At 39.9% G+C, this 22685-nt stretch overlaps 1 long non-coding RNA gene across 4 annotated transcripts in view; it reads left to right on the forward strand.

Annotated features, from left to right (window-relative positions):
- Positions 1-22685, forward strand: part of LOC147600834 (uncharacterized) — a 37942-nt gene that overhangs the window by 6074 nt on the left and 9183 nt on the right. Inside the window, exons 5-14 of one of the 4 annotated variants that reach the window (XR_015258525.1) lie at positions 454-538; positions 1395-1684; positions 3155-3358; positions 8821-8968; positions 9065-9282; positions 11153-11216; positions 13899-14080; positions 15927-16148; positions 17456-17574; positions 17733-17986. This is a non-coding gene — a long non-coding RNA (uncharacterized LOC147600834). Of the gene's footprint in view, positions 1-453; positions 539-1394; positions 1685-3154; positions 3359-8820; positions 9283-11152; positions 11217-13898; positions 14081-15926; positions 16149-17455; positions 17575-17732; positions 17987-22685 lie in introns of all 4 variants that reach the window. The other 3 variants (XR_015258524.1, XR_015258527.1, XR_015258526.1) reach the window with 3 other exon arrangements.

Consider the following 22685-nt stretch of genomic DNA (forward strand, 5'->3'; position numbering starts at 1 on the left):
CATAAAATTACCTCAGAGGCTGATAATATTTCCTACAGCGGCCATTATATGCAGGAAAATGAAAATCCAACCTTACCTTAAGCAAAAGTTATTTAGGTAGATTTTGCCAAAATTTTCCAGAGATATGTTGAAATCTAGCGTACGTGTTTCTGCCAAATATAGAAGAAATGTTTCTGTGATTATAAGGGCTGAACATGTAAGAAGCTGAGAAACCATTTATTTGCCCTGGCTGCAAACTGTAGTATCTCTCTCAAACCTGTCTGTTAGATATTCCTTGTCAGTGTACTTTTTGGGATTCAGGTCTGTCTTGCTGCTTCTAATTTGAACTCCAACTGTATGAAACACCATTTCAATTTAGTGTTCAGCTATCTTCCATGGATTTTCATGCAATTAATAGGTTTCTCCTTCCTTGTGGTTTCTTTTGAACCAACACTATTTTTTTTTATTATTTAGGTAAACAAAAACCTGACCACTTTTCATTTTTGTTGAGACTGCCAGAGGTTTTGAAATAATGTGAAGGAAGAGTCTGTTGTCCCAGGTATGATATTCTAGCAAATAGCTTTTCCAAGACCAAGGAAAATAGTGCCTTTCGTCATAATTTCTCCTCTCAGACTGCTACATAATGAATTGAAAGCTAACTTCAGCAGAAAAAAAAGAAAGGAAAGAGAAAGGTTAAACCCAGACATTATTATACTGTCCAAAAGCACTGAAGAGAGCGTAGCAGGTGGTCCCACCACCTGTGCTTGTCTACTTCCAACTCCAAATAATCTCCTTATCGAATGCAGGGAGGAGCAGACACCCGGGAGGGTCCCACAGGAAGAGCAGGGACTGAAAACCAGTGACTAGCCAGAGAGAGAGGAGCTGCGGTGCAGGGAACACAGAACCTGGGGGAGGAGAAAGAGTGAAAAACACGAGAGACCGATCCTTGTCTCGTTTACCGCATGTGTATCTTCAGGGGCAGCCCTTTGCATTTATGTCATGTTGGGAATGGATGGCAGGTAACAGATCCTGCAATTCAGATGTACAAACGACCACGGCTACAAATGGCTTGCAGAGAAAAAGGGCAATCAAACGATGCTTTTATAATAGCACTGATTTTCTTTATCCTTCCTCAATTGCTGCAGGAAATGCTGTAATTTAATAGAGTGAGCGGATGCATTGCAGGAATTCCAAATGGAACGCTAACAGCGTAACGATCCCTACCCTGCGTGGCAGGGAGGACTGCGGTTTGCTTCTCAGTGGGCTGCACCTACAATAGCTTTTTATGACTGTCAGGCTTTGACTAAAAGAAAACAAAGCGCTGGCTGAAAAAGAAATAACAGTAAAGACCATTCCTGTCATGTCTCTGAATATTTCCCTTTCACTCATTCTTTTCTGTGCCTGAAATTTCTTAGGTAAATACAGCTAGAAGGGGAAAGGGACCTCAAAGGAGCCCGCTGTTGCCAGCGTGCATCCTCTCATTCGAGATCTTTTGAAGTGAAAACGTTCTCAAAGTTGAGGACTTCTGCGTAAAGCTGCCTGCTGGGCATGACACACACCCCGGGGCTGATGGCTCTCCCTTTCCGCGAGCTGTTCTTTAGCAGAGTGAAGATCTTTCTCTTCCTGGGACAGCCAGTATTTCCTTTTCATCAGGTCTGCTCACCGTGGTGCAGCATCGCACCGACTCGGCTAAATGGCTTCTCAGGTACCGCTTTGCCACCTTCCGCTTTGCTCCCAGCAGCGATCCCTGAGTTCCTTGTAAATTTTACATCGAGGCCCAAAGGCTTCCAGAGCTTCCTGACTGCGCTGTGCAGTGCAGGATAATTTGTGATAAGCTCTTACGAGATAGAGTATGCGATTCTTGCTGCTTTTATTCCATCTGTTCCTCACTGACAGGACGTTTTTCTGTCCTGTAAGGATCAGCTTGGGAACAGCCCTGTTACCAGATTTGCTGTTCTGGGAGGTCCAGCTGTTAGTCCTGGACTTTCCTTAATCCCTTCTCTATTTTAGCAACACAAGAGGATACAGGAAAAAAATAAGGCCTGTTGAAACCCATCAGAAAGGTTGACTGGCACCCTGAGTAAGGGTGACAGACCCCAGGATCCACATTTTCCATCGTGATAATTATCCATAAAAATGAGCACCGTAGGAGAGCTAATCCCAAAACATCCAGCGTAACTTTTGCAAGCTGTAGTGGCTTGTCCTGTTGAAGTATTGCTTTGGGTTGTTTTTTCAATGGAGGTACCTTCACTTTGGGTTTGATGCTGTAGTCTCAAAGTAAAGCATTGTTCACCTTGATAGCTGTTTGGCTGGTTCATTTTGAGCAACAGTTTTGAAAGCCTTGAGTGAAATATTCTGTGTTAAAAGAACAGTACTGCAGTTTTCTTTCATGGATCAGAAATATATCTTTCATTTTTTTGCAAGATACTGTCAATACTACAGTGTCCTAATTGCACCTATACCGTTTGCCGCAGTGTTTTGGAGCACACAGTGTTTTGGGAACCACAATATTTTGGAGCAACTTTTGTTACGGAAATATTTCCAAACCTGAGCAGCTCTTTATTTGGTTTAGTTTCTGAAAGTATTTAAAATCTGTAAGTAAATATTTATTCCTGACTAGAAATGACTTGACATTTAAGATCTAGAGCAAGAGGGTTGGTTTGTTTTGTTCTTTTGGTTTTTTTTTGGTTTTTTTTTTTTTGTTCATGTGACTCTCAGAATATGCAGGCTTTGTGCTAACTTTTCAACCAAAAATGCCATGTATGCAGAAGGACTAAGGTTCTAGAAGTGTAAAAGTAGGAAATGCAAAGTGATGACTCTCTGCAACGTATGATGCCTCAGAAAAACAGGACATTTTCTGTTATTCTGTCGGGCTATGACTTTATACCTTCATATACTTACACAGCGTGGCCAATTTTATAGTGACTTTTCGTTCATCGGTTTGGCACTTTTACAGTCTCAGCTAGCATTGCACTTAACATGCTTTTTTAATATTTGATTTCCTTGCCTAAATCCGTAAAACAAAGACGAGAGATTAAAATAACAAGGACTACACTGACCTAAAATTCAGTTCAACGTTTATGCTGGCTTCTGCCAGCTACTTTTAGCAGCAAAGCAAGAAGTTTGTTGGTGAATGAAGTAGCAGAAATGCTTGTGCTTTCCCCTCTTGTGAAAGGCTCGTGTCAGACCAGGACAGGCCCGGAAGGATGTGGTGTGAAGAAGTGGCAGCGGTGTTGGTGGCAGCTTCTCCAGACCTTCTCCTTCCTGGAAGTGTGTAATCTTGTTGATCAGAAGACTCCAGGGCCGTAGCGATTCTTCCCATTTCGGGAAGAGCATCCTTTTCCAGATGACTCCTAATGTTCTTCTTCCTTCGATTCAGGTAAATAGAAAGCTGTTCTGTGGAAATAAAGGCTCAGTAACCACACTAGAATTAATTTTCACCTATATATAAAAGCCATCTGAAGATGTCACCCACCAGAAGTTCTGTGCTAAGGTTGCAAAGCCCAGAACTTAAATGTTAGGAGATGTCTTATTCATAGCTGCCAACAGAACCTTAATTCAGCTCTTTTCTATGTGAAGATATAGTCTTTAATTGCATACTCACATACTATTTTTTCGAAAGGACCTCTGTCTCACTCAGGGCACGGGACCTACAAGAGGGCTGAGTAGAGGTTATGCAGGCACTCATAAATCTGCCACTTCCTAATTTAGCTGTCCTTGACTTTGCAATCTAGATAATTTTGCTTTCATGGAGACACTTTTTTTTTTTTTTTTTTTCTTCTTCTTAAATCATGCTAGAGGAGCATTCTGTAAATGGTTTCCTTTGGTGGGACTTTGCGCATCAGCTTTTGAAGGCTCCTTAAGGAGATGTAGTTAAGAAACATAATCCCGTAAACACAGCCTCCATGCATTTTAAACATGCATAGACTAACACTTCATTTGCTCTCAGTTTGGAGTGTTACGTGGTGTTTCAAGTGCTAAAAGATTTACTATGGTTTATGGCTCAAATATTTCTATCTCAATTTGTCGTTTAGCACCAAACTCCCCTGTCCTGCAGCACACTCAGAGGCTAAAGGGCACTGAGGCATTCTCCTGCCCATGGGTCGGAATAGCTCGCGTGGCCCGTCTATTGCTCTTGGGATCTTTTATGAAATTAATTATTAAAATGCAAAGCCTCAGGTCTATCTGTGATGTAATGCTCAAGGCTTTCAGCACAAAACCAGATTCCCTCAGTCACAGTAATTTTAATAAATTAAACAGTTTCTGCTTGAAAAGAGAGGTCCTTTGGTGTAATTTTGCTTTTTAAATCAACCTTATTACCATTCTGCTCTTCTGCGAAGCAGTATTAAGTGAGTGCATTTCCATTACATTTCAAAGCGTGTCTCGGTCTTTATGACTGGATGTTACTTTTAAAACACGCAAGTTCTGGCAGGTATGACCTCAGGTGCAAACGTAACTTTATTTGCTAAGAATAAGCTATTTGGCGATGTAGCTTTTATTACGGTTCCGTAATTAAAGTGCTTGGACACTACTGCAGTGAATGGGCTGAAGCTACAGGTATAATGAGCAGGAAACAGAAACACAGAAAAGAATGATGATGTTTGAGGAGTAGGTTGTCATATCCAATTCTGCTAACCTCGTAAATGGCAGAACATCTTCCTCAGTCATTTTGAGTCAGCCTTCGGACAGGGAAGTGAGGAGGACGTTACCGCAGTGGAAGACTTGGAAAGAAGAACAAGAAGGTTGAACAGGGAGGATTTTGGGAAATCACAGAATCATAGCATGGTTTGGGTTGGAAGGGAGCATCAAAGGCCATCCAGTCCAACCCCCCTGCAAGGAGCAGGGACATCTCCAACCAGATCAATTTGCTCAGAGCCTCATCCAACAATACCCAACCTTGACTTGCATTGAACGTTAAGCACAACTGAACAGTTATCAGGAAGAATCCTTCAGCCCAAGAGGCTGGCATTTAATAGGTGGCCAAGTCAACCGGTTTATAATTTGTAAAAAGAATTTGCTACAGAATTGCATATCAGTCTATCGGAGCGATAATTATTGAGCGGCAAATGCATTTTAAGGCCTTTTAGCGGCAGGTCCACAACTGATCCTACAGAGATCTGTTACAATCCAGGTTTTTCTGCCTTCAACAAATGCTGGGTCTAAGTAAGAATTCAGCTGTGGAACATTGCAAGCCTTCAATACAGATACATCTCTGGGCTGTATAATAGATGAGCAATCTGAGGCAACACTGAAAGAATCCTTCATTTTTCTCTTTCCAATTTCTTCCCAGCTGGGTTTACTAGATTACCCAACAAATATGAACTAATATTCTAGTCTGCAGAGTTCTCCTCATGTTTGGAGGAGCCAGGGATTTCGTAACAGTTTTATGAGATGAGTTTAGAGTTGCTTTTCGGAAATGTGTTTTTAAACAGAGGATGTGTTTTATCTTTCCTTAGAACATATTTTCTTGATTTAACTGGCAGGGGTTCATATTTTTTGAATAATTTAAGTAGTGTGGATCCAGGGCCCAAATTGTGTTGACTTTAAATATAATCCTGGTGAAGGGAATGTTGAAACAGCGAAGAGAAGTTCAGTTTTGTGTTGAAGACCAGGGTCAGCGAGAAATATTTCAGCTGTTATGCTACCCTGATTGAGAGGGCAAGTGAAAGGCTTCTGTGCATCGTATTGACGTGACATGACTGAATGAATGCAGACACATCATGATCTGAAGTCTGCTAAACTTGTATTTGGAGGGGTGTGAATTTGCAAGAGTCTGTTCCTGGGAGAAGCCAACCTCTGGATCTGGAAAGATCCCAGCAAATCCCAGTGAAGTTATGCAACTAATCTTTATTGCTGTCTTTATTGGGGTACAAAATAAGATGATTTATCAGTTTATTCAGAGTTTCTGGGCACAACAGATGTTGGCGGTTATCACCAGTGTCATGTCAGGAACAGGGCCCAGGAGCTGGCCTGAAGGCTCAGACAAAAGTGGTACAGGCATGCAATTTGTGGCCCACTGTGGGAGGAGCTTTTAATATTATGTTGAATATTTGAATTTTCTGTGAGGCTGCTCCTTATGCAGTAGACGTAACAGAGAAGCATATGACCAAACCCAGGCCTAACCGGGAAGAATAACGACAGTGTCTGGCGGTATCTAAGACCTTATGCTCCTGCAGGACTGGAGATAGTTTCAGGAAAACCAGGTTCCCAGAATCTCAAATCTGTTTTTCTGTTAATTCATCTAGGCAAACATTGAGGTGGTGGCAGCTAACCAGCTGCCTGTTTTCATTCACATTCTGAGACGGCCATTCATTGTCACCATTCATTCATGGGGAGCTTAGGCTTTCACCCCTGTGTACTCTATGCCCAAGAGAGGGGCACCTAAAAGATTTGGCACTGTGTCCCCACGTCTGTAACCTCCCGAGTCCTTAAACAGATGTAGCTATTAGTGTAGAAATTTGTGAAAGCGTAAACATATTGTTGTCTCTCAGATAGTTGCTTGTATAATAGGTGTCGAGCTGTTGTAGTTACTACTGGTCAGAGCCTAAGCAGTAAAACTTCCAGCCCACGGGGATTTAGAGGCAAAATGCCGTAGGTAGATCTACACCCCAGAGCTATGCTTCAGGCCAGCTAGCCATCCCCAGCTTAGGTGGCATTTCTACGTGGTCCAGACATTAACCCAAGCACAGACCCATGCATGAGCATACAAAAATCTGTACCACAACTGTGGTACCACAATAGGACTCGGCACAAATAATGTTTCATTTTTCAAGCTGCTCTGCTGCTTGAAATAAAAATGGATGTAGAGAAATGCTGAGATTTTTTAAAGCGATCTAAAACCAAGCAAGTCCTCTTGGGAAAAAAAAAAAAAATCAATGGAATTTGTTCAGTTCCTTTAGAAACCCAGCCTCCGCCTTCAGAACTTTCTCAACAGTCTGTATTTTTGAGCAAAACAAGGGTAAAGGCTTTCCCAAGGGAAATCTGCTTCAGCCTGTCGCAATGTCTGTGAGGAGCATGGGTGCTGGAGGAGGGTGATACGGGGAGGAACTCTGCTGTCAACAACAGGAAGCTGGTGAAAAACGAGCGGTGCCCCTGGGGAGGTGAACGCGGAGCAGATGGCTCTAATTGTGAGTCACACTGTGACAACTGACAAGAGAAATTCTGCACTCTTGACACTTTAAAGATACCAAAAATACCAGAGAGCACATTCCACAGCTTCTTGAAGACTTCCATATCGAGGGAGCTGGGGGAGGAGAGCTCCAACTCCTCCTGTTTCCATCACTAAACAGCCCATAAAATTTGCCGTTGATAAGCTTCCAAGCAGCCAAGCATTCTAATACTTAGATAAGTCACTAATGTTAATAAAACCACTGAAGAAATAAGAAGGAAGAGGTGCAAAGGGGATTCGTGTGCAGGGCAGCACCAGTTCCTTTAGATACTGATCCTTTCAATTAAGGGCGGTTCTGGATAAGAAAGGGGAAAGTAACATCCTTGTTTATAAGCACTGATAAATTTTGAAATCTCTCTCTCTCTCTTTTTTTTTTTTTAAAATCTGGAATGACTGCAAGCATTTTTCTTGATGTATTTCAATTATTGCCCGGATACAGGGTTGCAGATTTATATTCTGCTGCTTTAGTGGAGTTACAAAAAGTCAAGACTAGAAACCATTCATAGTTGGTTGCCGATATTTTATTTTGGGACGGATGCTTGGCTTGGGTAGGTCTGCAGATGTCAACAGAGCTACCCCTGAAATAAGTTTTATTTGCTTGCTTGATGCAACCGGTTTAGTACCATACTCAGGTAGTTTGTCCCTTGGTTGTTTCACATGCACCCTGATAACATAAATCAGCTCCTTTCCTTGGGAATCTGTGACCATTCTTATCCAGCTCAGGCATTATTGTTATTCTTCTGGTACCATGCAAAAGTTTTCCCCGGATATTTGGGGAGATGCGGGGGAATTTCATAGTGTTACAAATATTTGGGGGAGTGCCTCATTTTGACTGGATTCAGCTATCTGATATTTTGACATTTTCTACCGCTTTTCAAATTGTTGTTTTTTTGGAAAAGTGCACGTAGTCCCTTGGGAAGGCAGCTACGCTGCACAGCTGTTCCTCCTCCAGCTGTGAGGCTGCTGCTTAAAGGTGCAATGTGGAAGTTGCTAGGTGAAGAAGTGCCCACGCACTGAGGTGGTGGGTTTGCTCAGGTAGGTCAGACAGTTCAGCATGTCCAGGTTCATTTTCTTTTGTTATTATTTTTCTTTATGTTGTATCAGTTAGCTGGACTCTGCAATTTTTTTTTTCTGTAGGGTCAGTCTGCTACGTAGAGATACCTGAGGTGAACTGAAGGAAGTTACTACCAGCAGTAGTATAGCCTTAGTGTGGTGCCCTGCTAAGGCCAGCTGATTTGCTCCATTAAGTGTCTCTGTAAATGGCAGTACCTGTGGTAGTCGTGGCATTTGGCGTTGCATCATCTGGAAATCCCACTAAGGAGCACTGCTGGGTTACACCAATGGGCGCTCCTTTTGTCCAGTTCTCTTGTGTCACCGGTGTGGCTTGAGATGAGAATAATTTAAATCCTTGGGCATTTTAGAACAAGAATTTCTCTTTGTAACTGCTGTTGTAGACTGGCATTTAACTTATTTACTAGGAGATATTTTATATAAGGTCAGCTGTTATTGCCACTTTTAGGGTTTTGTTACCTCCATGAAAAGCCCAGGATTTACCACTAACCGGAAAAAATCTACCAAAATACTTGTGTGATCATGTTAGAATTTGTAAGTTGTAAAGCACCAATGTACATGAGGCCACATTTTCTAAAATCATGAACCTTTTTTGTTTCTAGCCCACAAAGAGCTATGCAGATACACACATCCTATGAGGCTCCTAAGACATGCAAAGCCCTGCCATCGTTCTGTGGCATCACCGCTACCAGAGAAGCCTACTGTAATGCAAAGCTACCAAGCGGGACTCAAGAAGCCCCATACTTCCAGGTTTGGTGTGAATTTCAAAGTTTGTCTCTTGCTGATGGTAGTGGAGGGGAAGAGGAGCAAGTACCACGTGATCTTTGGTTCTTGATTCTTTGGCAGGGATTTTGAGACCACAACTCTTCCCTCCTTTGAAATGCTTTTGCTTGTAGAAGTTGTACGATGCGGTGGAATTTCTTTCTTCTTTATATCTGTGTTGGCTAAAGCGAGACAGAGGAGCTTGAAAAGGCTCGCCCTTCTCAAGGAACGCTATCTGATTCGTAAGCATTCCTAGAGGTTAAGGCTGGTGACTATCAAGAAAGCAAATACTTCACGCAAGGGTAAGTCCTCTAATTGTGTTTGTGTTGAATAGCTGCCAGATCCCCATGTCAGGATGTCTGCAGTCACGGCTCTGATCTCGCCATTCCTTCCTCGGCTCTTGCACAATTGTGTTGCATGTTTGTGGTAGGGGAGAAAGTTGGAGAGCTGGGTTATGAAACCATCTCAAGGAAGGAAGCCATGTTTTATTTTAGTTGCTTGGTTTGGATAAAAGCCTGTAGGAGGTTGAATATCATAAAAAAACGATAATGCGGCCCATTCATGGAAACCAAACCTAGTCTTCTCTACAGATATGTGAAATATGAGGTTTAATAGCCAGGGTGGAAAAGGAAATGTCAATGAAAATGTGTTTGCTGGTGAAGTAGAAATCCTAATAAACAGATGTGATAACTCATTACTTGTTCTACCTGGACTTTCACCTGTAGTTGCAGGGTCTGTTGGGCTTAGGCTTGTAGGTGCTATGAGGAAACTTTTGGAAAACTGTTTGTGAATCTGCTCCTCTGATGGATCGCTTCAAGGATCTTTTGTGGCAGATGATGAATAACAAGCTGTGAAAGAGGAAAGAAATCCAGAGATGCTGCAGGCCATGAGCTTAGTGGAGAGAAAAGGAAAGAGTATCATAACTCTTTCTGGCCACAGCAGAAGAGTTTCAGGGACTCTCAGCACATGGAAGGGTTGAAAGCCCACTCTGGTTACACAAACCCTGTATTCCTCAAAGAAGGCAGCAGTTGCCTTAGCCACAGAAATGCTGGTTAAAAGTAATATCCTGATTAGTCTCAGTACCATAAATCTTTCTTGGATGAACAAGTTGTGCATTACTCCTGTTCGGTTAGAACAATGCAAGTTTCACAGAAATCTAATTTTACTCTTGAAAAATAGTTAGAGGTTGGTTTAATCTATGATCATCATATTGTCTCACATAATAAAATGTGGTAAGCTGGTAGCAGTGCTCCAGGAGGATGACAGTTCCACTTCCTAAACCGGGAAGTGGAGAATTATCCAGAGCTTGTACAAATAACACTGGGGAAATCAGAAGTTAATCTGAATACCTGCTCACTCAATCTAATCGGTATGAACAGCTCCCTGCCAACTGCTCCATTACCTGAAACAGGGGTCAGCTGATAAATATCAGTTGGTCCTCTCATTAAAAAAAAAAACCACAACAACAACAACAAAAAACCAAAATAAACCCCCTTCATCTCAGAATCTCAAATTCCATCGTTCCTGATAAGCACTAACCAGTTCCTCCTCTCTCATTTGCAGTTCATATCCTGAGCTACATAGATTTGCTGTGAGATAAGGATATGAAAAAGTGAAGTGATATGAATCCGCGTGTTGTAACCTGTTGGCCTCTCTCGGGCTGCTGTCCCTGACGTCGTAAATCGAGGTGGTCACTGGTCTGCACGGGAACTTGGGCTCTGGCCACACGCCTTTTCTTTAATAATATCAGCCTGGATGAACGTGTTCAGGGACAACAGTACAAGTCATCTGAATGGAGAAATAGATGGTTAAAAATAAAAGGGAGCGAGCAAGGAAGAACGGGGCTGAGAAGGACCCGGCTGTGTGGCTGGGGGCTGCTTCTGGAGCTGGCAGCAAGAATCTCTTAGCTGAAGGGGGAAGAAGGGAAAAGGAGCAGAAACTCCAGGCTTTTGAAAGGTGTCACCCAACTGACATCAAACCATACAAGTCACTGACACAACTATACTTAGTTTTAAAATCTTTTACATTTCATTGTGTAGCAAATAAGCAGAGATTTTTTCCTCAAACCAACCAAGGTTTTCTGAGCTTGCTTTCTTGACTTTAGATTTAGCAAAAAATACTATGAACTGTAATAATCTGAGAATAATATATCTTTTTTTTTTTTACACTCAGATTGTTATTCACTATCACCTTACCTGGGAAGGAAGAAAATAAGGCCTGTTTGAATGAGCCTCAGGTAAATTAAATTTAACTCAATTCCATGACTGAGGGTAGAGATCTTCTGGAGAAAAGCTGCCTGTAGCAGCTATACATATCCTTATGGTTCCAGAAAGTCTACCCCCAAATCAGAAGTAAGTCAAAATTATTTCAGTGAAATGCTTTTCCTTTTAAGGAATGATATTGTCATTTTTGTCAAAGTGAAAGTTAAAGAGAAACCTATTAAACTGAATAATTGAAATCAATATTTGTGGAAAACAGATTTACTGTCTCATGTTATGTTTCTCTGTGAGTTATCACTCATTTTTCTTTCCAAGCTCACACTCTCCTTCCACTATTTACGTTTAATTTCAAAGAGGGAAATGATGGGATGAGGCATTTTGGATTGGTTTTTTTTTTTCATTTGAAATGCCTAGACGGTAATGAAATAAAATATTCTATGCATCCTTAAAAAGCCAGACACCTGCTATTGAGGGGGAAACAATGCCTCCCGCTCAAAAAAAAAAAAAAAAAAAAAAAAACAAAGAAAGAAAAAGAGAACAGGTGCAGTTAATGGGACTAAAGTACCATGGGAGATATTCAAAGCCGCAGATGAATTTAGCTGCAGCACTTCCGAGGAATATAAATGCGTGTTGTTTACTTTGATTTTCTGAAATTTGAAATTATCCTCTTCAATGCAGGCTTTAGGAGGAAGTCCACTTGGAATAAATGTAGACATTTGAAATGAATATGCTACTGCCACCTCGTACGACAAGGCTAAATGCCACTCATACTCTCATTTTCCACAGACAAACAGCGAGGAGGAGGAATAGCCTTGCCTTACATCTCCACTTTTTATCTCATTACTTTTATTTCAAAATTTTCTCCGAGTGGGGAGCAGGCTCTAGGTGTTTGTCCCAGGCAGGCAACATTCTCTTTTTGTTTCCTCTGGTCTAACAGAACCTTAACCCCTGCCTGCGCTCCCTGTGCATTTGGTTATCTGAAACTGTACTGGAAAATTATGAGTTTATAAAAGCATAACACTGTGCCTTGATGCACAAAATCATTATGTTATTAACTAAAATGTCTTTTAATCACACATACCCCTACTCTAAATATATACATACATTGACACACATGCATTGATTCTATTAAGAAACAAGTTTCAGGAATCTTTGGAATGACACAAAAATTAGGTTTTTAATTGTACAGTATTGTCTATCTCACTTATTAATGGATAACTCTTGCTCGTCTCTGAGCTTTATTCACCTTGTGCTGATCAAAACACCAAATTAATTTAGTTAGATGATATCTATAGTCTTATTCTAAAACCTTTCTTCTTTGTAATGTCTACTATTTTGTCGGGTCACTGTGGAAAGACAATGAAAACTATTTATTGAAGTGATTGTGGCTTATTCTGATGTCCGTAATGAGGGAGCTTTTTTTCCCTCATGTATGCAACTCTTAGTAGACCATGATCTTTCTTTATGTTCAGTATTTAAAGTTGTTTTGGGAAAGTGCCTGTGTAGTCAGAAATGCAAACTGCTTTTCTTGGACTGTGTTGTTCTTGTTTTTATTTTCCATGGAATGCCTCTCATGTGTTCTTCCTGTACAGTGACCCACTGCACGTAAATTCAGAGCAATAACCATGTTATTCCTTTTGTTCCGGTGACTCGCTTCAGCGAGGAACAGACTCTGTTGTGTTAGCTGTTACTTCTAAGATAATATCATACGCTGCATTCCAACATAATAATGGATTTTAATTTGAAATTGGAGAAAAAGAGAATGATTGAAAATAACCCATAGGTGATTGAATGAGCTACATGCAGAATTATCCTCAGGTCTGGATTCATCTGTCTGTCTTTTCTACAGATTAGTTTGGGTTTTTTTTTCCTTCTTTTTCTTTTTTTTTTTTTTTCCCCCCTAAGACAGTCCTTAATGCTTGAACAGATCTCTTTTTCTTCCCCTCGGTAATGTGGTTAACTATCTGGAATGTGAGCCACTGGAAATTCTTCCCCACAGAAGAATCTCCATTAAGCTTTCAAACAGAGTTACTTCATCCCCACAGCTGCATGGATAGAAGACTTTCTAGTGCCTAAATACTTACTGTATATGTCATCCTTAAATTTAATTTTTTTTTTTTTTTCCAAGCCAGAGCTTTAGGAGCAGGTGCTAGCCTTTTGCTTCCTTTCTGCTTCCTCTGTGGGGAACGGGCTGGAAAGAGCCAACTAATTAGAAAATTCTACAGGGAAATTAATTCTGCAAACAGCTGAGGAATGGCATTTCAGTATAATGCTCACTTTGTCTGTCAGCAGAGCGCTGGCTGGCTTGGCGAGTGGCAGTTCTCCCAGCTATTACAGATGTTGTGATGAGACCAGAACTGCACCGTATATTACCCATTTACTAAAAGACGTGATGCTCTGGAAGAGTCAATACCCTAAAACTAACCCCAAGGACACGCTGTGTTGCTGTCACAAGGCAAAAGTGTGGTATTTTCACCTATGCTCAATGTGCAGTGATGAACCAAATTGTTTTTAGCGAGTTTAGTTCCAAATGTCGCCTTCGCCTTCATGCAGGCAAGGGGGAGGAGGGGGAAAGAGCCGTACGAAACTATTTGGTGTGAAAGGGCTGGATTGTCAATGTTAGGCTTGCGTACCGTACACATCTGAAAATATATGTGGATCTGTAACGTGTCTGAGCAAAACACTTCTTCTTTAAACAGTTGGCTGGGTACCTGCACGTGAGAACAGTCGGATCTGCATACGCAGGCCGCCCGGTTCAGAGACACTGGGGACTGAAAACTGCAAGGACGGTCTGCTCTGAAGAAGCCTGTTGTGAGACATTTATGGAAACAGCATTGTCTTAGTGAAGATAATGACAGACTGCTCATTTCTCAGAGATCTTGTAAGTACCAGTCTGGTCATCTCAGTACGTCTTATGTATGGTTTAAAACCCCATTTAGCCACTTACCCTAACAGACCTTTGTGACCCTCAAGCCAGGAACAGCATAAAGACCCCAGTCCTCCTCCCAGCCACATTCCTTACATCTTCCCTCCAAAAGCCCCCAGTTTTTCCTCAAGCTATTCATAACATAGGGTAGCCTTCAGTAGCAGGCTTCTCAGGCACAGTGTTCTCAGATTAATTGGCATCCCTTCCTTCTGTCCTGCCAGGAGATGGCCCTGGGCTTTGCTTTAGTGTTCAGCTGTGCGGAAGTGTCCCCCAGACTCCAGATGTCTGGGAATTTGCCCTGGATTTAACACAGAGAGAGAGACTTGCGAGTGCCCGTTGAGTAATATAGAACTGCTTTTCTTATCTTTTTGGTCCAAACACGATGTTGAAGCTCGCGGTGTTACGAATGCCTCTTTGTGTGGCAGCTGGTTAATTTTTTAGATGACTTACTCTCCCTCAGTGGGTCTTGAGATCATTTTTTTTGTACTACTCTTTATCTCTGTCAGGAGTATCTGAATGCTCTTCCTTCCTGTGTCTCCTAAGAACTAATTTGTCATATCTAAGAATATAAAAAAGTAGTAAATTCCTGTAAAGTGCCGTGGAGATGTGTCTCTTTTCTGTAGCTGAAAATTTTCCAATGCATTTTCCTTTTTCTCATATTTGCTCTACTGTAACAGGACTCTCAAATTTCTGCGCCCCCTCCCCCCCATCCCGCACTTCACAAGTGCACTAATATTCTATATTTTGTCTTTGTCAAAAAATCTCATCGCTCCTTATTTCCTTACCAGTCTGTGCTCTCCAGCATAATTACGTTAGTTAACACATTGCACAGTGTTGGATTCAAGGACTGTTTTAGTGGTGAACAATCTATATTCTGTTACCACTTAAGTGGTACCATGCAGAAGTTACTTGCAAATTACTTGGTTATGAACTTTTTTTAACCGAAAAATTTCAAATTTTTGCTATACTCATGCTGAAGTGTGATCGTCTTCCAGCACTAAATACTAAAGGGCTCTGACTTTGAAAGAGTAGTTTTCACAGATGAAAATCGTGCTTGCAGATGAAACTAATAGCGTTCCATTCTTTGTCTTTAAGAAAAAACAAGCCAGTTTCTATACCTCCTAAATTTACTTTGATAGCAATTACAGTTTTCCTAATGTGATGTCATTGCTCAAGAAACCATTGAAATTAAGTCACAGCTAAATATTAACACCTTCCCCTTATCTAATTAATAATTAAAAAATAATAGCTTTGCATATTTTGATTAATGTGTGTAGTTGCATACATTAACAAATTAGAAGGACTGAAAGGCAGTGCATGGACTCTCAAATGTAAGCAACTTGATTCCCAAGGCTCTGTGAGCTAGAGAGCTCCTAACGTCCTCATGCAGAAGATTTATTCTGCAGTCACATTTTCTGAATTAATTGACTTTTTATTTTCGAAGTCCTGAATGCATCACTACTTGGCAGCTTTCCATCGTGACATATCTGATGTGCGTATTGTGGAAATTTGTCAAGGGGTCGATGTTTAACACGAAGGCCTGTTTGCACTTAAAACAAGAACACAATTAAATTGTTAAATATTATTATCACATACTCTTCCCAGAATTACATCTTTTCTTATGGAGTGCTTTCTAATTACAGGAACACTGTCAGCTGAAATTTTTAAAGTGATTGTCAAATGGGAAATAAAATGGAAGGAGTGTGCTATTTATTGCAGGTAAATGTCTAGCCAGATTGCCTTTATATACTACCTAGATAAAAGTTCTCAGTGATTTAATTTTCTACTTATTGTCATCCAGATGTTCAAAACACTGACCCAGCTGGCACGGAAATTTCATTTTTCCAACTCATGATAATGGATTAAATCATAAAAGACGACCCATATTGCATCCATGGAGATTCACTAGGATGATTTGCACTAAATAGATTTTTATGTGGGATACATTTATTTATTTTTTTTTTCCTAAAGAAGTTCAACTAGAGTCAAGATTATATCTGTATGTCTTTAGGAGCCAAAAAGCGTAAGTAAAGGAGAGAGGCACATATTTGTTGTTGAATAATTGCATGTTTGCACTATTTGCTTAATGGTATGAATGATGAATCTTTATGAGGTCTCCTGTGGAGTCAGAGCAGCGTGGACAAGGATGTTTTCATGTGATGTGATGGTCATCAGGGAGACCAGGAGGGGTCACACTAGAAGGAAGAGATATCCTTGTTTTGAGAGTGTGTGGGGACATAAGGATGACAGGGGGTCAGGTGAATTGGGCAGTAATTTAAAAAGAACCTTACAATTAATTAAAATATTTAATCATGTTCTATACACAATGCTCTTTTTCCTTTGGGGTAGAGCAAAATGATTTGTTTTGCCTTTTTGTGCTCAAGAGGACTTAATTTCCATTTTGGTTTCCAGAGCTCTACCCTTTAAAAAAATTAAATTATATTTCAAAATGGCAATACTGGTTTAAGAAATCAAAACTTTTATTTATTTTCTTATTTCCACTTCAAAGCATAGTAGTTAATTACCCCAGTTTCAGGAACAAAGCTACTCACTGAAGCTGATCTGAGTTTGCAAAGGGTTTTAGTATGTCCCAGCCTCAATGTCTCAATTAATTTTGTATTCAACAAGAAATTTCATTCATCTTTAGCTATAATGTTTTGTTTTGCAAGATTTTTTAATTTTTTTGGTATGTGTTTGCCACAGAGTTAATAAATAAAACCAATTTGATTTATGACTTGTGGTGCTTGGACAAGTTTATGAATAGCAATGCTGTATGTGTTTTTAATTAAATTCTTTCTTTCCTCCAAGGATGTCAGTATCCAAAACAATTTGAGAATTTTGTTTAGAAAGTTTACTCACACCTTGTGTTATTATGTATACTCTTGAGACAAACTTGCATCTGGGGTAGATATTTACAAGAACAGTTTCCAAAGTTCAGAATGGAAACTTTGAAACTTCCGTGCTGTCCCTGAGTTTTAATATATGCTTGGCTTAATACTGCATTGCAAATTAACATAAATTCTTTATTTTGCATAGTAGACATGTCTCTGCAAAATGTAAGCCTTTTCTTGATGCATTCTTGCAACAGCTGCAGATAACATTCCTCGTTGGATTTCTAGATTGTTCAGTAAGGTCAAGATTTGTAAAACACTTTATCTACTACACTTTAAACATCTTCCTCTAGCTGCTCTAAAAATATGCGTGTTATTCATTTCTCTGAAGTCCCATCAATGGGTTAGTTGTAGGCATGGCCTGGAAAGGAAGGAAGGGTAAGGAGACAGTGGGAGTGAATCAGTATTTTATTGTAGTGACGCTCTTGCGTTGTTCCAGCTCATCAGTTGTACTTATAACCTTCTGACTACAGTGCTGTCCATCGCGGTTTCTCAAAAACGAAAGGCTACATCTTCCGGGCTGCTAGTTCACGTGATGTGGCACAGATAAGAAAACAGGTAGATATTTAAGGCAGCTTTATTCTCTGACTGAAGGCTTGGACAATTTAAAGCTGTGCCACCTTTCCCAGAGACCAGGCATGTAGGGGGCTGGACCTGTGTACAAGGCAAGACATGCTAACCTTCTTCTTCTGGTGTCTCTCCTCTTCCTCTTGCAGAAATAACGCCTGCTTCTGACACAATGTCTTAGGAGCTCTGCCAACAGGTGGCTTTAGACCTTGGAAATTTTATGAGTTTGCTTGTCTGAGCTACTGAGGAGACTTTTGCAAATGTACCTTCAGACAACACACACACAGATTAAATACCTTCAGAACCTCACTGATCTTTTAAAAACAGGATGAAAGGACACATGTCAGCAGTACAAGGGAATTAGGTGGAAGTTGAAGAGCTAGGCTACCTTCTTCTGAGTCAGGTAAGCAAACGACAGCAAATACCTCACTGTCCTGGCACCGGAAGTGCCTGGTGCTACTACTCTCAATGCACATTTGTTAGCCTCCAGAGCTACCTTTCGATACAAGATTTGGCACTCCTAGCTATTAGAGATACATCTCTAAATGTGAACATGAGCAGATGCCTTAATATTTAAGTAGTGTCTGATAATTAGGTTAAGCAAATGTTCTTTATCTAAGAAGATATAAAACAGAGAACAGAGAAAAGCAAAAAGGTTTTACAGAAGGTTTTTTTTTTTACCTTGCTTACCTGACCACTTAAGATTCTTAAAATTAAGTGGTCATCTAATAATTCCATTGCACTTATCAACAATTTTCAGAAAGACAAGAACTTAATTGTGCTAAGGATTAATGTAAGGATGCTATTTAAACATCTGCACATTGTGGCCAGAAAACCATTCTATTAAACACATCTGAGGGCCTGCTGTTGCTGTAAGAGAAATGTGTTGGGCTGGCTAAGGGTACCAGGTCAGGTCCCTCAGGGCTCAAAGAAATAAAGTCATGGCATGTGGGTAAAAAACAGATTTCCAGAAAGGACCATGACTCTTTTGCCATCAGTAAATAACATTTTTACTGTTGACTCCAACAGAAACAAAATTAGGCCAGTATTGACTACTTCTGAAATCCCACCCTTAATACCAGCCTTCTTAAATATCATCCTGCTTGTCTTCTTTCCAAATGTTGGGAAAACCCCTGAAATCTCTGCCCCTCAGCCCCACTGAAATAAAAATTAAAGAGGTTAGTTGGTGGTTTGGTTTTTTTTTTGGTTTTGTTTTGGTTTTTTTTTTTTTTGGGGGGGGTAGGCCATCTAGAAAAAAAAAATTGAGTGGAAATTAGATGAACATAAAATGATTTCTGATCCATTTGGCAAATGATAGCGTTTTCAAAGTTTGCTCACAAAAACTGTTGTGTAAGCATCCACTTGCTCAGTTTGAGTAAGAGGGTTTCTTGCCAGGAAGAGTAAAAGAAATCACCCGTTAGCAATATTCATCCTTTCCACTCATATTTTCTTTGCCTATGACTCCCAGAGTGTTTGGTGGAAATGGCAATGCACAGGAGATTAAAGTGAAGATGTGAAAACATGAATGCCTGAAAAGTTACATTCCTGGAAAAGAGGGACACAGATGAGCTGACAGAGAAACCTGATGCTGAGAAGTACGCTAAGAACCTTCAGATGCTCAGCATTTATGAAAATCAAACCACTTATTTAGGAGCCTTATTTACACACTAAGTGACTGCCCCAAACTTTCATAACATGCTAGGAAAAGAGCAGGAATAAGAACATAAAATAGTCAGTTTTCTATCCTAACTACTAGACCATATATTATATCCCTTGTCTTTAGTTTTGGGGAAAAAAACCCTTGTGTAGCCTTAATTCTTAGCTTTTTTTTTTAATTAAATTGAAATTTTCAGTGGGTTGTTGCTGAGGAATTAGAAAAAGGTGCGAGTCTCACATTTTGCTTTACACAGTCAGTGTTTCAATGACTGACCCATTACTTATCATTCTGTTCCATTCCTAAGATCATGCCATGTACAGTCATGCAGGTTTGTCCAGAAGCTGACATGTCCTTTCATTGCTAAAAACTTTGGTTTGGAATGGAATGAAGTCAAATACAGGAAGGAAATTATTATGGAAACAGTAAGAATTTGAGACCTCAGCTATCGTCAGACACAACAAAACATTTCCTCCTTTTATTGGAAAGCATGTAATTACTGATCAGACAAAAATTGCCAAGAAATATTTCAAGAAGCTATTTGTCTTCTGAAAGCTAATTCTGCCATCAGAGTACTCACCAGACAGAAGCAGAGCTTCTTGTGATATTTTTTCTTAGATGAAGAGAAGCTAAAAGGGTAAGATTTGGAGCTCAGGTGGTTACTGTCTGTTTCAAGGGATCCTACTTAATGTTTTTAGACTCTCAAAAGCTGCTTTATTAAAAGATAAACTCCAAAGAACATTGGTAAACTAATTATTTTTCATTTAAGTGAATAAGATTGTGATGGATACACCTGATGATGCTATCAAAGTCTAGGAATTTTAAGAGAAACTCACATTCTAGAAAAATTCAAGCTATTGGAAGTCAAAATAATTTTTAAATAAATTATGTGAAAGACAATTAGAGCTACATCTGTGATGCTCATGCAAATAATTGCCCAAGTTAGTTGGAGAAATGTAAGGGTAGTACCGATTGCATGTGTTTAACCGTAATAACAGTGGTGCTTTCAGCTGGAAATGATGAATATAAAACATTTGCATATCTAAAACAGATTCATAAACTAGACCTTAATGAAGCCATTTTCAAAATGTTGTCCTTTTAATTCGAAGTTCAAATAATGTATTTTACACAAGCATATCAAAATAACAATAGCACTCTTGCTAGTGTGACAGAACAGACTCACAAAAGTAAAAATACAGAATATTGACTGCACAAGAGGGAGAAAATATGCTGGGCAGGGATAATAGTTATTCAAAAAATGTTAGCATGGGGGAAACTAAGAAATGTTAAGCATCTCAGCTATTCTTGATGGTGACTTCAGTGGAAACCACCTTTTCTTTTTTTCTAAATACAGCTGCTTCTTATTTGTACCTGCATCTTCCTATCTTAAACTTACCTTAAAGAACATTAAGTGAAAACTAATTCCGATTTTCTACTATTTAATCAGTTAATATTTGAAGGGAGCAGGTTTGCATGGAAGAAGGACAAGGCTAAATCTGCAGAGGATACAGTGGTGGCTAGTGCAACACCTAACTCTAAGGCACCTTGCCAGCAAGCAGGATTTGTGCTCGAGGATTAGGCACATCTCTTCCTCAATGAAGGGGGGGAAGAGCTAAGTCAGCTCGGAGCAATGTCCCTGGAGACCAGCACGCTGAACTCTTCCAGAGGAAAACAGCAAGATGTCAGCTGTATCCCTCAGAGTAAGGCATTTAACTCTACTTATGTTTCTCCACTGTGAATCTGGTCTTTGAATTAAACATCCCCAAACTGGCCAAAGGAAATCTCATTCTGATATGTAAAGCATTCACCTGAGTGGGGACCTGTTTTACAAAAATCCCTTGTGCTTTAGTTTGAAAACATTTCTCTGGCTTACAGGTTCTTTTTTTTTTTTTCACTTAGTATATATTGAGGGATGGGGAGGAGAGTGCAGTTGATCAATCAACTTGATAGTTAGATATTCCTTGGCAGAGGAGAGAATGGTATTCAGGTTCCTGGTGCAACAAAAATTTACTGTATTTATGCAGAGAAGCGCTTCAACGGGAGAGGCTGGTACCTGATAGTCCTAAACTGCCAGGATTACCGAGGGATGGCTGTGTTGATCAAGTACGTCAGTGCAATCAGTATTCAGAATCATATATATATGTGTATATATATATATATATATATGAAACCAGAGATGTATGAATATCAGCTTTCTTCACGTACACCACGAAGAAACTTATCTCAGTATATAGGACAAAACAACAGTAAGTACTTCTGCCTTTTCAGAACCTTTTTTTGTTAAATTCAGAAAAAGCATGGAGTATGCCATTGTCTGATGAGGAAAAAAAAAATTGAAGATGAATAAAAGGAAAGGTAAAACTAGCAAAATCCTTTAGTCTGCATACTTCTTAAAGGAAGCATAGAGAAAGCCAAATGTGCAAAATAGCAAAGAGATGGGATTGTTTTGTCTGTCTCTGCAGTGAGCTGAGCTGTAAGCACCTGGCAGAGTGAGGAATCACTGCTCAACCAAGCACACATCACATGGAGAGGTAGCACTCTCCTGCTATTTCACAACAGAGTAAATAGTTTAATGTTGGTGTGAACGTGTGGCTGGAGGGGCACCCTGTTTATGACAGACTACAGATGTCTCTGGAATGCTGCCCTGGAAGAATTTGCACTATTTCCAGCAGGAAACCCAAATGCTAAGCAGATGTATTTTCTTCCAGACCTAAACTATTGGACTTTTCAGTTTTAGGTTCAAATTGGCAGGATATCTTCACTTAATCCAGTTTAACATTTTTAAGACAACAATTACAAAACAATGACTTTTCAGCCCTATTGACAAAAACTAGAAGCCACTGGGAAGGTCATGCAGATCTGTGTTTCCCTGAGGGCACGCAGACTGCTCATTAAATCTGCTTGATCATCTCAGTTATGCATTGAATGTAAAAAAATCAAAACAAAAAAAGAAACCTAACTCCTAGAAGCAAGTAGCACTCCTGCTCAGAGGATGTTTTAAGGGAGTTATTCAGACTTGATCTTTCTCCCACATACCCTCAATGGGAGGAAATATTTATGGAGGAAACAAAGTGGAAAAAAAAGATCACAAAGATCCTGCTGCATAGTTTTCCTGGTGTTATTCTGTAGAGGAAGAGGCAAAATTTCTTTCCTCAAATTCCTTTCCCTGTGTAAACAGGGGTAAGAATATTGTCTTTTGTTAAAATTTTGTTTTGCTCATTTACCATTATCTTCAAAACATGTTCTGTGAAGATGCAATTTATTAATCATGCCTGTGTAGTGGTCTATAACAAAAATGATCCTTTGGGGCCATATTTGTAATATGTGCTGAAATCGTTTGATAAGTGGCCTTATCTGTAATTCAGAGAATCTTGGGGTGCTTTGGAAGAACATTTGGCAAACTGTGCAAGGAAGTAATTTAGTTATCTGGCTGCATTAAGGATGAAAT

The sequence above is a fragment of the Chlamydotis macqueenii genome, chromosome 4 (assembly GCF_036417535.1).
Source record: "Chlamydotis macqueenii isolate bChlMac1 chromosome 4, bChlMac1.mat, whole genome shotgun sequence".
Lineage (NCBI taxonomy): Eukaryota > Metazoa > Chordata > Aves > Otidiformes > Otididae > Chlamydotis > Chlamydotis macqueenii.